This window comes from Elephas maximus, chromosome 27 (genome assembly GCF_024166365.1).
Source record: "Elephas maximus indicus isolate mEleMax1 chromosome 27, mEleMax1 primary haplotype, whole genome shotgun sequence".
Lineage (NCBI taxonomy): Eukaryota > Metazoa > Chordata > Mammalia > Proboscidea > Elephantidae > Elephas > Elephas maximus.
Genome location: NC_064845.1, coordinates 27,154,406 through 27,170,979, shown reverse-complemented (window position 1 = coordinate 27,170,979; position 16,574 = coordinate 27,154,406). Strand labels below are relative to the sequence as shown.

General features: G+C 45.8%; 1 long non-coding RNA gene and 1 pseudogene across 1 annotated transcript in view; both read left to right on the top strand.

Moving 5' to 3' along the window:
• LOC126068358 (uncharacterized) overlaps positions 1-16,574 on the top strand; it is a 266,350-nt gene that overhangs the window by 125,821 nt on the left and 123,955 nt on the right. The window lies entirely within an intron of this gene.
• Positions 1,266-2,389, top strand: LOC126068328 (cellular tumor antigen p53-like; annotated as a pseudogene).

The following is a 16,574-nucleotide window of genomic DNA, read 5'->3' as shown; positions in this document are numbered from 1 at the left end:
CACCAGAAGGCCTTTGACTCCTCAATCAAGAAATCTCCCATCCTGGGGGTTTTCCAGAATCTACTGCAGACTGGAGGGTTATTAGTCTTCCTTGTACCGTGGGCTTCTCTGGCAGTCTGTTGAAGCCAAGGGCTCCCTCCTCAGAATGATGTGTTAAACGCAGGATAAAACACATAGGATTAAAAAGGAAGCCATGTGGAGAAATTAGAATCCTGGTGCATTGCTGGTGGGACTGTAAAACGGCAGTCACTGTGGAAAACAGTTTGGCAGTTTCTCAAAACGTTCAACATAGAATTACCATATGACCCAGCAATTCCACTCCTAGGTATATACCCAAAATATCTGAAAGCAGGCACTCAAACAGATACTTGCAGACAAATTTTCAAGGCAGCATTATTCACAATAGCCAAAAGACAGAAACAACCCAAGTGTCCACCAACGGATGATAAACAGAACCGGGAACATACACATGATGGACTATTATTATTCGGCCATTAGGAAAAATGACGTTCAGATACATGCTACCACATGCAAAAACCACATGGATGACCCCTGAAAATATTAGCCCTTAGGGAGTTCATGAACTTCAATTTAAGAACAAGTGATTGGGGAAGGACTCTTCTGGGATGGTCAAGGTTTTTTCTTACAGGAAACAGACGGTGTGCAGAAAAGTTTTAAAAACCCAAAGATGCACAGAAAAATCCTGCTCGGGATCAGTCAGGGAAGAAAAGAACGAGCTGCAAAGAGAAGTCTAACCTTGACTTTCTCCCCAAACCCAACACTATTCATGACGTGCCTTTAAAATCCTACACTAAGGAATTACCCAGAGAATTTGCTTGGCGCCAGCTCTGCAGACAAAACATGTTTTATGTCCTGATGGCAGGTGAAGAGAGGCAGCACTGGGAACTGGAAGATCCAGATGAGATCCAAGCTTCAGTCTTAGTCCCCTTGTTTTCTGCCACTAACTAGCCCCGTTAGCTTGGTCAGGTCACCTAGTTTCTGAATTGAAACTTCCTGGCTATAAAATGAAAAGTTTGAATTAAACCATCTCTGGAATTCTTTCTAGCTATGACTTTGTGATTCTAAGATAATGCATAACTATCTGGAAGAAATGTTAACGAGTCAAAAGCCCGAAGCCACCATCCTGGGCACAGCTAGTTGCTGGGCTCTGGGGGCACCTTCTTTCTGGACTTGGAGAGTCCTTCCCAAGAAGGTTACACACTTCCCTGAGGTTCCGTAGCCAGACTGCCTTCCCTGGAGCTGCAATGGAGGAGCCTCAGTCAGATCTCAGCACTGAGCTCCCTCTGAGTCGAGACGTTTTCATACTTGGGGAAACTCCTTCCTGAGAAGCTGGTTCTGTCCCCCTCACTGTCCCCAGCAGCAGAGGCAGTAGACGATCTGCTACTCCCAGAAGATGCTGCAGACTGGCTAGAAAGCCAAGCTGGGGCTCAAGGAATATCAGAAGCGCCTACACTAGCCACCTCCTGGATGCTGTCATCCTCTGTCCCTTCTCAGAAGACCTACCCAGCACCTATCGTTTCTGTCTGGGCTTCTTGCATTCTGGGACAGCCAAGTCCGTCACCTACACGTACTCCCCTGAACTTAACATGCTGTTTTGCCAGCTGGCAAAGGCCTGTCCAGTGCAGCCGTGGGTCACCTCAACACCCCCGCCTAGCACCTGTGTTCACACCATGGCCATCTATCAGACGTCAGCATATGATGGAGGTCGTGAAGCACTGCCGCCACCTTGAGTGCCACTCTGACTATAGCGATTGCTTGGACCCTCCTCAGCACCTCATGCAGTGGGAGGAAACCTGCATGCTGAGTATTTGGAGGACACCATCACTCTATGACACAGTGTGGGGTGCCCTATGAGCCACCAGAGGTCGGTTCTGACTACCACCATTCACTTCAACTTCATGTGTAACAGCTCCTGCATGGGGAGCATGAACCCATCCTCACCATCATCACACTGGAAGACTCCAATGGTAATCCGCTGGGACACAACACTTTTGAGGTGCATATTTGTACCTGTCCCGGGAGACACAGATGTACAGAGGAAGACAATTTCCACAAGAAGTGGGAGCCTTGCCCTGAGCCACCCTCTGGGAGGATCACTAAGCAAACACTGCCCACCAGCACCAGCTCCTCTACCAAGCCAAAGAAGAAGCCACTGGATGAAAAATACTTCACCCTTCAGATCCATGGGCATGAATGCTTCAAGATGTTCCTAAAGCTCAACGAGGCCTTGGAGCTGAAGGATGCCCAGGCTGGGAAGCAGCCAGAGGGGAGCAGGGCTCAATCCAGCCTTCCCAAGTCTAAGAAAAGGCAATCTACCTCCCGCCATAAACAACTTATGTTCAAGAGAGAGCAGCCTGACTCAGACTGACGTCCTTCACTTCCTGTCCCCCATTTACACACCCTGCCCCTGCCTTCCTTCCCTACCATTTTGAAATTCACATGCTTGAACCCCTGCTTCATACAGGTGTGCCTCCAAAACACTCAGGAACTCTTCACTTACCTTGGTCTGGGCCTCCACTAAAGATGTTGGCCTACACTGGTGTTTTGGGGGGCATGAGGGCAGCTGGGACAATCCAGCTTAGATTTTAAGGTTTTTACTATAAAAAATGCTTGGGAGAGAGGATAGCATTCCTGCACGTAAGAATTAGATTTTAAAACCAGTCATAGAACTGGCCATACCTGGGTTGGAAGCCTAGGTCACCAGCAGACTAGCCAGGGAAACTATCTCAAGGTGTTTCACTCCTCCCGACAGCAATGTGCACGTCTGTGAAATGCTGACACCCACCACCTACCTCGTGGGGTTTGACATGAGGTTAATGAAATGATGTGTGTATGACTCAAAGATCCCAGAGTGCTGGAAGTCACCAGGCTGCTGGCCTTAAAACCGTCTTAGATCACATGGCATCTGGGACTTGGCCTCTGGGGAGTCTTGGTCCCCCTGTCCCTGTTGGTTGATGGACTGACTGGGCAGCTGGTTTAGGGGAGGGGGTTTCCAAGTCCCTTTGCTGCTGGCCTAGCCACATCCTGTCTAGCCTCCAGGTAAACCTCAGCACCTAAAAGGAACCCTTGCCTCACCCCACTCCCTGGAGGATTCCAGCTTTTATGTGGGATCTGTACCCACCACCATGTCTTACTGCCCCCGATGCTCAGAGTCTAATTTCTCTGCACTCTGGAAGGCACATTTGCGTTCTTCGCCTGTATCCCTTCTCCTCTCTCTTTTTATATCCCATTTTTATATCTGTTTCTTATTTTACAATAAAACTTTGCTATCAAAAAAAAATACTAATGAGACTTTAAATTTCTTCTCACCCTATGTCATGGATTGTACTGTCACCCCAAAATTGTATTATGTGTACCAACTTGGTTAGGCCAGGATTCCCAGGGTTCTGTGATTGTCCTCCATTTTGTGAATGTAATTTTATGTAAAAGACGGGTAGGGAGGGATTGTAACACCCTTACCAGGTAATCTCCCTGAGCCAATGTAAAGGGAGTTTCCCTGGGATCTGGCCTCCACCACCTTTTATGTCTCAAGAGATAAAAAGGAAAGGGAAGGAAGCAGAGAGTTGGAGATCTCATACCACCAAGAAAGCAGCACCAGGAGCAGACCACATCCTTTGGATCTGAGGTTCCTGTGCTGAGATGCTCCCAGACCAAGGGAAGACAGATGCATCACAAGAACTTTCCTTCAGGGCCCACAGAGAAAGAAAGCCTTCCCCTGAAACCACCGCCCTGACTTTGGGCTTCTAGTCTACTGGACTGAGAGAGAATAAACTTCTCTTTGTTAAAGCCATCCACTTGTGGTATTTGTTATAGCAGCACTACATGACTAAGACTCCCTACACTCACAGTAGGAAAATGCCTTCTAAATGAGAATTTTCCAGAGGCTTCAGAAATACCTACACAAATCACATAGTCAGACCATTTCAGGCTTGGATGGAATCTTAAGCAACACTTGCCACTTCACCAATCCCAGCGAACAGGTGAGAAAACTGAGGTTCAGAAAAGTGAAGAGAGCTGGGGTCACATAAAGAGGCAATGTTAATAAGCTGTTGTGACTATTGCTATTTAGTACTAGCAGGATTTTTTCCCCAACAATTTTTATATGTACAATTCAGTGACATTGATTACATTGAAAATGTTGTACAACCATTACGACTATCCTTTTCCAAATTATCCCACCACCATTAACAGAAACTCAGTGGCCCCTAAGCACTGACTTCCCCTTTACTCTTCCCTCCCACCCCGGCAATCACTAATAAGCTCTGGTCTCTATAAAAAAAAATCGGCCTATTTCATGTAAGAGGGATCAAACAGTATCTGTCTGTGACTGACTTATTTTGCTCAGCATAATGTTTTCCAGGTTTGTCCACCTTATAGCATGTATCAGGATGTCATGGCTGAATAATAGCCCATTGTTATGTATATTCCACATTTTCTTTATCCATTCATCTCTTGATGGACATTTTTCTTGTTTTCAAGTTTGGGCTATTGTGAGTTGGGCTGCAATAAACACTGGTATACAGGTTGCTGTTTGCATCCCTGCTTTCAGTTCTTTGGGCCACATGCTTAGGACTGGGACTGCTGGGTCATATGTTCTACATTTAACTTTTCTGAGGAACCACCAAACTTTTCCACAGCGACTATGGCATCTTCCATTCCCACCAGCAATGAACAAGGGTTCCAAGTTCTCCACATCCTTGCCAACACCTCTTCTTTTCCTCTTTTTTTTAATTATACCCATTCTAGTGGGGATGAGGTGGTATGCCATTGTGGGTTTGATTTTTTTTAATGAGTAATAATGTTGAGCTAGCACCAGCAGAATTTTAGGATTTGTCACTGGTAATAAAAGCAAGCTCATCAGTTCATTTGAAGACAGACAGAAATAAACCTCCAATAAGCTGAGCATAGAATACGAACTGCAAGAGGAAGCAGGTGACTGGGGTACTGGCACCAAAGGCAGTGTATTCTACCTGGGTCAGGGTCAAAGCTGAGGGCTTCATTATACACAGTAACCTCCCCATCAATGGCAACAGCACCCATCTCCCTCAAACATCATGTCTACAAAATCCATTTCAAACAACAGCCATCTAGTTATCTCCAAAGAGAGAATGGATGAATGACCCTGGCTCCTAAGGTCAATAAAACCAATGTCCAAGTTTTCGGTTGTGAATAAAATCTCAAAAGGACAGAATTTAAGAAAATCCATACTTCTTAGGAAGTTTCAAGTTTTAGAAGAAAGTGATTTGAGAATAACTTTGACCTGCCTTCTGTGTCAGCCCTGAAATATAGTGGCTAATTAACCAACAGTATTTTTACTAATACTCTCATCCCTACCTTCAGGGTATGTGATTATTGGACACTGATCCAATAATGTATATTTCCAGAATCCCACCCATGTGTGTAGACTAGCTTTACAAGGAAAGAATTAGAAACTATGAAGTTATGGGGAATTTTTATTGAATTATGATTTCAATATTCAATTAAGCAATTTATTCAAAGTGCTTTCAAACCCTGTATTATGATGCTTAATTAGTAGGTTACATTCCGCCTTCTCCCCCCACTACACACACACAACCAGCAAAGTAACCACAACCATCCAACCTTCCAGACGACCTGCCAGTCACAATGGAGGCTCCTGTGGAGGTTATGCATCTCAGGTTGTAGCTTATGCTTGTAATGTGCTCTAGAAACCTTATAGAAAAAGTTTGGCTTTCACAATTATTTTCTTTGACCTTCTCTTTGACTGAGATCTCACAAAGCCTCTCAAGATCTTCTAGACTAGATGCTACATACTGCTGGTTTGCCAGCTCCATTGTTTCATCTCCTCCAGGAATTCCCAGAGACAGCAGTGCCACCTGCTGGTAGGGACGGCACAATCTGCTCTCTGGAAAATTTTTTTTTTTTTTTTTTTTTTTATGGGTGACAGGAATGGCAGCCTAGATTTCTGTCTTTGGGAGCCTTTCTTTTCTAGACCATATTATAAGCATAAGCTACCACCTGAGATGCATAACCTCCACAGGAGCCTCCACTGTGACTGGCAGGTCGTCTGGAAGCCACGTAAAGCAAAGCCAGGCTGGCCAACAATGAGGCACTTCTGCCTGGAAATGCCTCCTCAATGCTGCACATGCAAGAGCCTCATTGAATTCAACATTTCCTGGCTCTCCTTTTCCCCCACTGCATCAGCATCAGATAATAGCACTCCCAGCCCCGACCTGTGGCTATGCTATCTAGCTCTGTCTCACATCCTAAGGAAGGTGCTCACACCCCTCTCAATGTGAAGGCTCTTACATGCACACAATGTGACACAGATCCTTCTCAAGGGACACTACTCCTTAGGCATGCAGGTCGGACTCTAATCTCTTTCTTTTGCCCTCCATCCTCCGGGTGCCTTACCCAAGGGACAGAAACAACAGAAAGGAAATGATTTTGTTGTTTTGAAAGTAACAGTAATGAGTTTTCATTGATTCAGACAATAAAACCTTGTGCTATAGGTCACTGATACATGTTGCGTCCCTCAAGATGAACTAAGCCTGCCGATCGTCCTGGTTTCCCTTCTTAAACTGATCAGTATTTTTCCACCTTTTCAAAGCCCCTTCTGTAGGCTGAACGTAAGAACTGCATGCCCTTTGTGTAGTTTTCACAGGCAGTCCCCAGTTACAAACGTGCCACTAACGTGCAACCTGTAGTTACAAACCAATCCCCATAAAGCCTATTTACATGAAAAATTTGAGGTGTATACAACATAAACTGGCGCTACTTTGGGAAGCGCGTTAGAACACTTATTATTACCATATTATCATGTTAAGGATATTTTAGTGTAGCTGGAAATGTTTCTTTAATGTTTATGTAGAGAAAAGGAACACTACATCCTAAGACAAACATTTGATTAACTGACGTTAGATACAAACCGTACCTAACTGTTCCGACTTACGTACAAATTCAACTTAAAGGCAGATTTAGGAGCGGAACTAGTTCGTAATCCAGGAACCGCCTGCATGACAAAAATGACATTTTTTTTTCTTTAGACCTGAAAGCATATAGTTTTTCAAGTTATACCACCTCTCTCAACCTTCAGAATTCCTTCCCCCACCATCACCAATACCAACTTAAAACTTTTAGGCAAAGTTTTCAGTTATTCCCAATAATTTGCTTTGTGTTCCAAACCACTAACTGACAACCTGTATTTCACTTTACTAGGAACAGTTGTTATGTTCCCAGAGACCTTGAGCTTCACAGCAACTTCTTTTACTTTCACGCACCTCAGAGTTCTCTGCTCCCTAACAAATCTAAGTGCTCCCTCTTCAATTTTTTTTTTTTTTGACTTGTCAAGCTAATTGATTTCCTATCAAGTGTGGACATTTTGTCAGGATGCAGGGGCAGATTAAGCAGTAAGCAAGGTACTCACGGGATTACATTAAGCAAGGTGTGCAACAGGCTTAATTGTGTTTGTTTACCAATCAGTAGGGCACAATTTCATGGGGGTTTCATCACCACTTTCATGTGGTGAAAAACAGGTAAAATTTTGACTACAGACTAGTAAGTAGGCACAAGTAACCCCATGTGTACCTTGCTTAGTGGATAATCCATCTCAGGAGTATGTCTTAGATGTTTGAAAATCATACTGTTTCCTAAAAAACCAATCTGTAGCAAGAAGAGGAATAAAACGGCTTTGAAAAGGTATCAGGATGTCTCCAGGGAATCAGGTAAATAAAGATCTTTGTTAATCTCATGCCAGAATAAATTCTAAGTCGATTACACTGAAACTCCAGAATACAGGAAAATTAACAAAGTAGTTAACCAGGGGAAAACTGAAGGGACTTTTTATGTTTCACTGTAAGGATGTACAGTATGCCCTGCCTATTGCAGGTCTGCGGAAATGGAGGAGAGAGGTAGGCGATACCCTGCAGTTTTAATCTGCTCTGAAACTCCTGCACACACCTCCCCTTTTCAAAGCGTGGTTTACAAGAGAGATTCCCTCCCCACACATCCCTCTTCTGCCAGCCAAATGGTCTTCTTCAAACACACCCTTTTCAAAGAACTGAGGAAGTCTGAAGAGGCTTAATTTACACCCTGCGTTCCTCTCCCGACAGTCCATTAATAAGCAAAAAAACAAGTAATTACGCGCTTGGACAGCCCCCGAAAAACCTCAGTTTACAGCGACCGCCCCCCCCTCCCCCCACAAAAAACACACACACAAAATCTGTCTTCTTGAAGAAGAATCTCAGTGTGCTGACCTGGTCCGCAGTTCACTGCACGCATTTCCTTCCCCACAATTTACCAGTCATCAGTTAAGCCTCTCATTTAGACCTGCTCCGCCAGCGCGCAACTGCTTAGAACATTTTTACCCCTATAACGAATCTCTGGGTTCCTTCAGCCCATTCACAGCGCCCACCTGCGGGGAACCTGGGCCCTTCAGCCCGCTCAGAGCGCCCACCTGCGGGGAACCTGGGCCCTTCAGCCCGCTCAGAGCGCCCACCTGCGGGGAACCTGGGCCCTTCAGCCCGCTCAGAGCGCCCACCTGCGGGGAACCTGGGCCCTTCAGCCCGCTCAGAGCGCCCAACTGCGGGGAACCTGGGCCCTTCAGCCCGCTCAGAGCGCCCACCTGCGGGGAACCTGGGCCCTTCAGCCCGCTCAGAGCGCCCACCTGCGGGGAACCTGGGCCCTTCAGCCCTCTCAGAGCGCCCAGCTGCGGGGAACCTGGGCCCTTCAGCCCGCTCAGAGCGCCCAGCTGCGGGGAACCTGGGCCCTTCAGCCCGCTCAGAGCGCCCACCTGCGGGGAACCTGGGCCCTTCAGCCCTCTCAGAGCGCCCAGCTGCGGGGAACCTGGGCCCTTCAGCCCGCTCAGAGCGCCCAGCTGCGGGGAACCTGGGCCCTTCAGCCCGCTCAGAGCGCCCACCTGCGCGGAACCTGGGCCCTTCAGCCCGCTCAGAGCGCCCACCTGCGGGGAACCTGGGCCCTTCAGCCCGCTCAGAGCGCCCAACTGCGGGGAACCTGGGACCTTCAGCCCACTCAGAGAGCCCACCTGCGGGGAACCTGGGCCCTTCAGCCCACTCAGAGCGCCCACCTGCGGGGAACCTGGGCCCAGGACTCGCCTGCAGGTCCAGCGGGCAGAGAAGCTTCTCAGGGCGACACTCGGGCTCGGTCCCCGGGTCACGCCGCCCCCACCCCGCCCGCACCGGGGCAGAGAGCGCTTCTGCACAGCTGCGCCTGCAATTCGGCGTCGTTCACAGCCCCGGGATCAGTGCGGGTCCCCAGGCTTCAGAGGTTCGCGTCCCAAGGCCTGGGCCACTTTAAGGTGACACTCCATTCCTTCCTTCATTTTCCCGCTGCATTAATGCCACCTTCTGCTGGGCCCCAGCCCGGGTCCGCGCCTGGAACGCCCCCACCTCACCACCAGCGCCCTTTACCTGCCAGCATCCCTCTGGGCGGGAAACAAAGGCGGAGGCGACGCTGCCAGGTGGGCAACTCCCCTCAGGCGGCCCCATCTCCACGGTGGGGAGGATGTAGAGACGCCTAAGGGGGTACGAAAGGGAAACCGAGGCACCGAGGGGGTGGCTGAGCCTGGGTCTGCGGCCACCTCAGAAGCTGGGCTCCCCGGGCGGGGCGGGATAGCCCCAGACTAGCCCCGCGCCGCCCGCCCTGCCCATCCCGCTCACCCCCACCCCGCGGAGGGATGGGGCCGGCAACCCCAAGGCGTCGCTCACCTCAGGAGAAACGCTCTGGCTCCCTCCGACGGCGCCAGAGAAAGCCCCGCGGCTCGCGCACGCGCACTAGCGCTCTCGCGCCTTCGCCCCTCTGGTCCACGCGCGCGCCCCTCCGACCAGGCTCTGGCCCGCCCCGGGCGTGTCCGTCAGCGTCCTCGACAGCGAATCAGCTCGCACGGGAGGCCCAGCGCCGGTCACGTGGCCACAGCAGCCAATCACCAAGTTGCCCTCGGCTGCACAGGATCCCAAGTCTCTGGGGAGTCTGTTGCTACAGGGTGGAGGGTGCGAGGCGTGCAGGAAAAGACTAAGCCTGCGTGTTCCGGACTGAGAAGCCCTGGATTGATCTTTTGCTACATCTGTTAGTTTCTAAAATCCTGATATGAATAGTCATCACCTGGGTATCTTGTTAAACTGCGGATTCTGATCCAGTAAGTTTGGGGTAGGGACCTGAGAGTCCACCTTTCTAACTAGCTCCCAGGTGCTGGTGATGATGCTCCTGGTCTGAGGACCACCCTTGAGGAGCAAGATTTTAAGGAAACCTGTCAGGAAGCATCGATTTTGCACCGTCCCATGTTATTTTCACGTTTTCAGACCTCTTCCTCCAGTGATGCAGAGCATTCCTGTGACTAAGTAGGGGGTGTCCTAGTGATGCTCATAGTTTGGGCACCGGCTGAGGGAAAAAAAAAACCCGCTAACCAAACCCACTGCTGTGGTGTCGATTTGGACTCATAGACCCTACAGGACAGAGTAGAAGTGCCCCATAGGGTTTCCAAGGCTGTAAATCTTTAGGGAAGCAGACTGCTTTGTCCCAGGAGCAGCTGGTGGATCGGAACCCCTGACCTTCCACCGCTCTGCTGTGTTTAATTCCCGCACCACCCACTCTTAGGCTAAGGGTCCACAACCTATGCCAACTTGGGGTTGGAGTGTGGAAAGTAGAAATGGGGACTGTATGATCCTTGGACATAACAGGACTGTGTTTGTTCTAAAATATTGGGCATGCGTTTCTGAGTGGCAGCTCTACCAGACTCTGGCTTAAAGTGCCCCCTACTTTGTGGAATTTACACTCTGTTTATAGAACTCCAGGGGCAAGTTCAGGGAGGGAGCTTGGAGTACAGGAAAAAGATGCAGGTATCTGATGTTTGCAGTCTAAGCTAGAGTGGTTGTAATCTAACCTGCCTTAGAAGTCTTAAAAAATTTTCCAGATACTCTTCTGTAATTCCAGAGTCAGGATGTCAAGAAGCCCATTGCCTCCGCCATCTCTCAAACTTGACCTGAACTTAGTGTACAGACTGTCCATCTAGAAGCTTTGTTGTTCAGCATAGCCAAGCTCTTATTACCTAGTGTTGTACTGATGTGCTTCAAGAGTCTAAGGGTTAAATTCTCCAAAACTTTCAGACCAGGTGGTGTGATATTCCACCACACTGCTTCAAGCAGTTATCTCTCACTCTTCATCAAGGGGACTAAACTGCCACTTAGAGAAAACTTTGTCCTTGTCAGTGTGTCTTATCAGGACTAGAAGTGAAGCCCAATCAGTAACCTCGGACATTGTTCATCACGTTGCTCAGTATCAGAGCAGACATAGCATAAAATTCAGAGTTTCTGGGAACACATTAAATTAAGTTCTGGTTACAGCAGGAATAAACAGCTGTCCAACGGAGAAAAATACATTTGAAGTCTCAAAGAAAATTTCCTTTGCCGTCTTTTACGGTCGCTATGAGTTGGAATCAACCCAATGACAGTGGGTTTGGTTTGAGTTGGTTTTAGCATTAAACCAACTGGAGGAGTCCTGGTGGCTCAGTGGTAAAGTGCTTGACTGTTAACCAGAACTCAGTGGTTTAAACCCACCGGGCTTATCATGGGAGGAAGATGTGGCGACCTGCTTCTGTGACGATTCCAACCTTGGAAGCCCTATGGGGCAGGTCTACTCTGTCATATAGGGTCGCTATGAGTCGGAATCGACTCCACGGCAATGGGTTTGATTTCGGGTTTATCATTAAACCAGTGGTTCTTAAGCGCGGCTGTGCAGTAAAGGTTTTTAAGGGTGTAGATTTGGGGCCCCTGTGCCCAGAGGTTCTGCTTGGTGTGAGGCCCGGAACCTGGGTAGCTATAGGTTTAAAAAGTTCCACAGGTGATTTGCTATCCAGCATGTGTGAGAACACCTGCGTAAGTTGCTAGATCAATGGAGTCATTCTCTCACAAGGAAAAGTCACCTCTGCAACACAGATCACTAATGACACGAAGACTCTGAAAACAGAGGGCATTTTCCACACAATATGTGCGAATACATAAGAAAGGCCAAAAATAATTCATAGGAAATAAATACACCAAGGATAATTCAGCAGTACGAATTGAAAAGCCAGGTCCACAACTCAGTTTCATTGTAGATGATTAGCTAAATATTTCAAAAAGAACCTATTATCTTTGTCAACCATGCCAAGCTGACCAGCTCTCTAGTGATATCCTCACTTATTCTGTGCCACTCTTACCAAAAGCAAATTCCTGGTTGAATATCATTAACAGTTATTCTCTGAGGCTTTTCCCAAAGTATGTAACGAGTCACCAGGGGTACTTGTTAAAATGCAGATCCCCAGGACTCACCCCAGAGTCTCTGGTTACCTCTCTCATGTAACGATCCTGAAGTCAGTATTGGTTAAATGGGAGTCAAGACTGGACCTCCTGATAGAGAGCATCTACACATAGGCAAGCCCTCAAGTAAAAGAGCTATGCTGTTAGTTTAGTTTGCCATGCTGGCTAAATATAGGAGGGCCATTCCATTTTAAAAAACTCCAAGAGATTCTCCGTTCTGTTTACTGGGATTTTATGAAGCTCTGTCATTATTATTATTATTTTTAATAAGGCATCAGGATGCTGTTGTTGCACAGAGTTTTTCTATGGAATGATGTGTAATGCAGTGGAGCTTGACTCAGTTTTTAACTCAATTAGTGAGGTCCCCTGAGAACGCTCTCCTAACAGCAGTCGTCTTTTTCTAAAGTGACTTTATTTGTGACACCAAAAATATGGAAGCCCAACGTGTGAGCCTTCAAACTAGCTTCCGTCCTGCTCTGATGCTTCTAAAAATATATTTCACACCATCCAAATGGGACGAATGTTTTTCGCCTTGTAAACTTGTAGCTCTATCTATTGGGTAAAATAAGGACAGATTTCACTGATATTTAACTAGCGTGAATACTGTGAATTTTAAACTAGAAAAAAAATTGTTTTTCCTTTATGGGTGTCATCATTATAAACAGAGGCAACAGGAAACAAAGAGATGCTTACTTGAGGATATGAATTTGTATAAAGGACATCTAGGCCCTTATTCACTTTCTGTTTCTCAGTCTACTTGCCTCACATACATAACTCAGCCCCACCTCTCTGCCCCTTGATAACTTAGCTCCAGCCACAACTATCTTCTTAACTTTTCCTCAAATACTCCAAGCCCACTCTTGTCGCAGGAACACACTACTCTCTCTCTGGATGGGATCTTCTGCCCCCATGTACACACAGGGCCCTCTCTCCCTCGTTGAACAGGTCTTTGCTTAAAGGAGTCCTTGTCAGAGAGGCCTTCCCTGGTCAAATGATCCAAAAAAGCATTTCCTCCAGCAACTGGTGCTCTCTAACCAAGCCTTTCTCAACCAGGGTTCCGTGAGAGAATTTCCCTAGAGAAAACCATGTCAGTGACTTTTTTCATGCCTCCCGAGGATGGTACATAGCTAACATCCTTCTAGTTGCATAGAAGCTAATTCCTTATACATAACAGCTGCTTTAGGGCATTAGGGTTTAATTCTCCCGTGGAACTGATAGAAAAGGGCTGCTGTAAATGGTTATCCCACTGGATTTTTCTTCTGAGCTCTTATCAACATTTCATGAATTATTTCTTTGTCTCTAGAATGTAAGCATATGGACCTTGATTTTGTTCCCTGCTTATCCTCCATGCCTAGAACTGGTATATAGTAAGAAAAACAAATCCACTGCAGTCCAGTCCATTTCAACTCATAGTGACCCTATAGGACAGAGTAGAACTGCCCCATACAGTTTCCAAGGAGCACCTGGTGGATTCCAACTGCTGACCTTTTGCTTAGCTGCCATAGCTCTTAACCACTATGCAACCAGGGTTTTCCTGGTATAGAGTAGACACTCAAAAAATATTTGTTGAATAAACTCCACAGCAGCAATTTGTGTTATAACTTTTTAAAAGCTTTTCCATTTTTAAAACAATTCATGTTAAAACTTCTATATGCACAAATATGTATATTATGGATTTCCTGAGTGGTATGATAAGACAGGAAATGTTAAAAGAATTGGAAAAGCTAAAAATATTTGTCCAGATACTAATAAAAGAATGCTTTCGTCATCCAAACGTAAATGACCAACTGCTCAATCAGGATGAGAGATAGGGGAGGGGTTAATAATTTGGGGATGTTTTCTACAACCCTTAACAACAGAAAATAGAGCGGGCTTTCATTCCAGACAGGATCAGAAATGGAGTCTAGAGATTGCTGTGGGTGAGCCACTCAGTAAGAATTAAAAACATAATTAAATTCTGCATCCTCATGAGACAGAGGAAAACCAAGAAACCTGTTTCATGCACTCTAGATTTTTAAAAAGGAAAATATGATCAATGTAGGCCCCACTCAGGAGATAATTGAAAGGAAGTACTTTAAAAAGTCAATAACCCACAAGAAAATCCTATATACTTTTTCCCCTGCTGTCCATGAAAAGTTTGTACCAAGAAATAAAAATAACAAGCATTTTGGGGTAGAAGCTAAAAAGAGAACTGGTAAAGTTAAAGCCATATAAATTACTAGAGAAAAAATAGGGCATTTTCCCCAAACTGGCAAGAGAGCTTATGTGAACAGGATAAAGACACCCAATAAACTATAAATGAGGAGAATAATAACTACACCAGAAAGACTTTGAAAAGCACCTTGCAAGTATCTTAGAAACCAATAAAAGGAGATTGTTTCAACATGTAAATGGGAGGAAGTCACTCAAAGAAGAAGTGTGATCTTTGATCCTCGTAAAGGATTTGCTCAAGAATGGAAAAGGGGACATCTTACAGGCTGAATTGTTTGATCCAAATGGAAAGAATTAATGGAGACTTCCTTTCCCATGATGTCCCCAAAGATGGACTAGTTGGAATTACTTGACTGCGTGCTACTCAATATACTTTACCAGGCTGGACAAAATCAATGTGGACAAAATGTCAGTACAGAGAAATGGAGAATCTGCCGACTCAGATGGGTGGCTTATATCTACAAATGTGTAGCTGTAACCCCATGCACAAAGGGAGTTCAGAGGAGACCTCAAGAATCATGGTCAGAAGAGTCTTACTTTAACACCAGGCAAAGTCACAGAGCCTATAACAGCGATTAAAAAATCACTGGATATTTAAACAAAAATCATCTTTGGGAAGAAAGCCAATGTGAATTTTAAAAGTAAAAACATGCTTGATTTGCTGGTTTCAGGAGACATGCGCTGGTCACTAAACAAATGAGAACCGATGACTATCTTCTAAAAAAAAAAAAAAATCTTCTGGGCTAGTATATTTCTTTCCAATTGACTTTAACTGGGCTCTCCATGATGGCAACAGGGGTACAGACCACAGAATATTGCACAATCAATAGACAGCAACGTGCCCTCCTCTGAATGAAGTCCAAAGAGTAGGAATCCTGAGGGATCACATTAAACATACACCTACTTCTTAACTCCTGTAGTAAAGAAATACTTAAGTGTTTGCTAAGTAGATTACTTTCAAAATGTGACATGCTTCAAATGCCCTCATCATATACACTGTCTTGCTGTTTGACTAGGCAGGATAAGAACTACATATCACCATATCGTATTTTTGCTTATCTCTTATGACCTTACTATTGTGCATTTATTAACCTGTTAAAGTTACAGGTTTAAAACGAACTAAAAGCCCAGCACACAGTAAGCATTCAATAAATGTTAACTGTTTAAATTGATTTAATAAATAAATAAAACTTCAGAAAACCAATCAATAGATTCCAGGCTGTCCACTCTCCCCTCCCAACCCCAATGTTCTTTCATTTTGTACTGGGCTCCCTTCTGGAATTTCATCAGCTATCTCCAGCTGTATCAGCAACAGCCCTCTGGCAAAAAGTTCCTGCTAATAAGGGTGCAAAAACCATAGTCTTTATAGATTCTTATAGCTATTTATGGGAGTTCCTGGGTGGCACAAACGGTTAAGCGCTGGACCACTAGCCGCAGAGGCTGGCAGTTTGAACCCACCCAGAGGTGTCTCAGAAGACAGGCATAGTGATCTGTATCTGAAAGTTCACAGCCTTGGAAACCCTGTGGAGCACAGATTTACTCTAACACACGTGGGTCGCCATAGCTGGAGTCAACTCGGGGACAACTGTTTGTTAGCTTACCTAAAAATATTAAGGTTAATGAGTAGTAATCCCATTCATTCACTCACACATGCCCCAGCTTTGAGGAAGTGCTCCTTGGGTATGGTAATTTAGTCCTGATAAGTGTGTAAGGTTTGGGATGCAGCAGTCACCCATAGCTGAGGCACAGACAGATAAAACATGGCATAAAACAGAGAAAGGGAAAAAAGAGTGAGAGAGACAGAGACTGTGGTTTAAGGCAGATGTTACAAGACAGACGCCTATAGGGTGAGACAGGCGAAGAGAACGAATGAAACAGGCAGCGATAAGACAGTAAGAAAAGTTGGGGACTGTGGTATTACTAAATTGCAGCCCATTTTTGCAACATGAGAATGCAAGATCTGCCACATCTCGTGATTTTTTTTTATTAACTTTTATTGAGCTTCAAGTGAACGTTTACAAATCAAGTCAGACTGTCACACATAAGTTTATA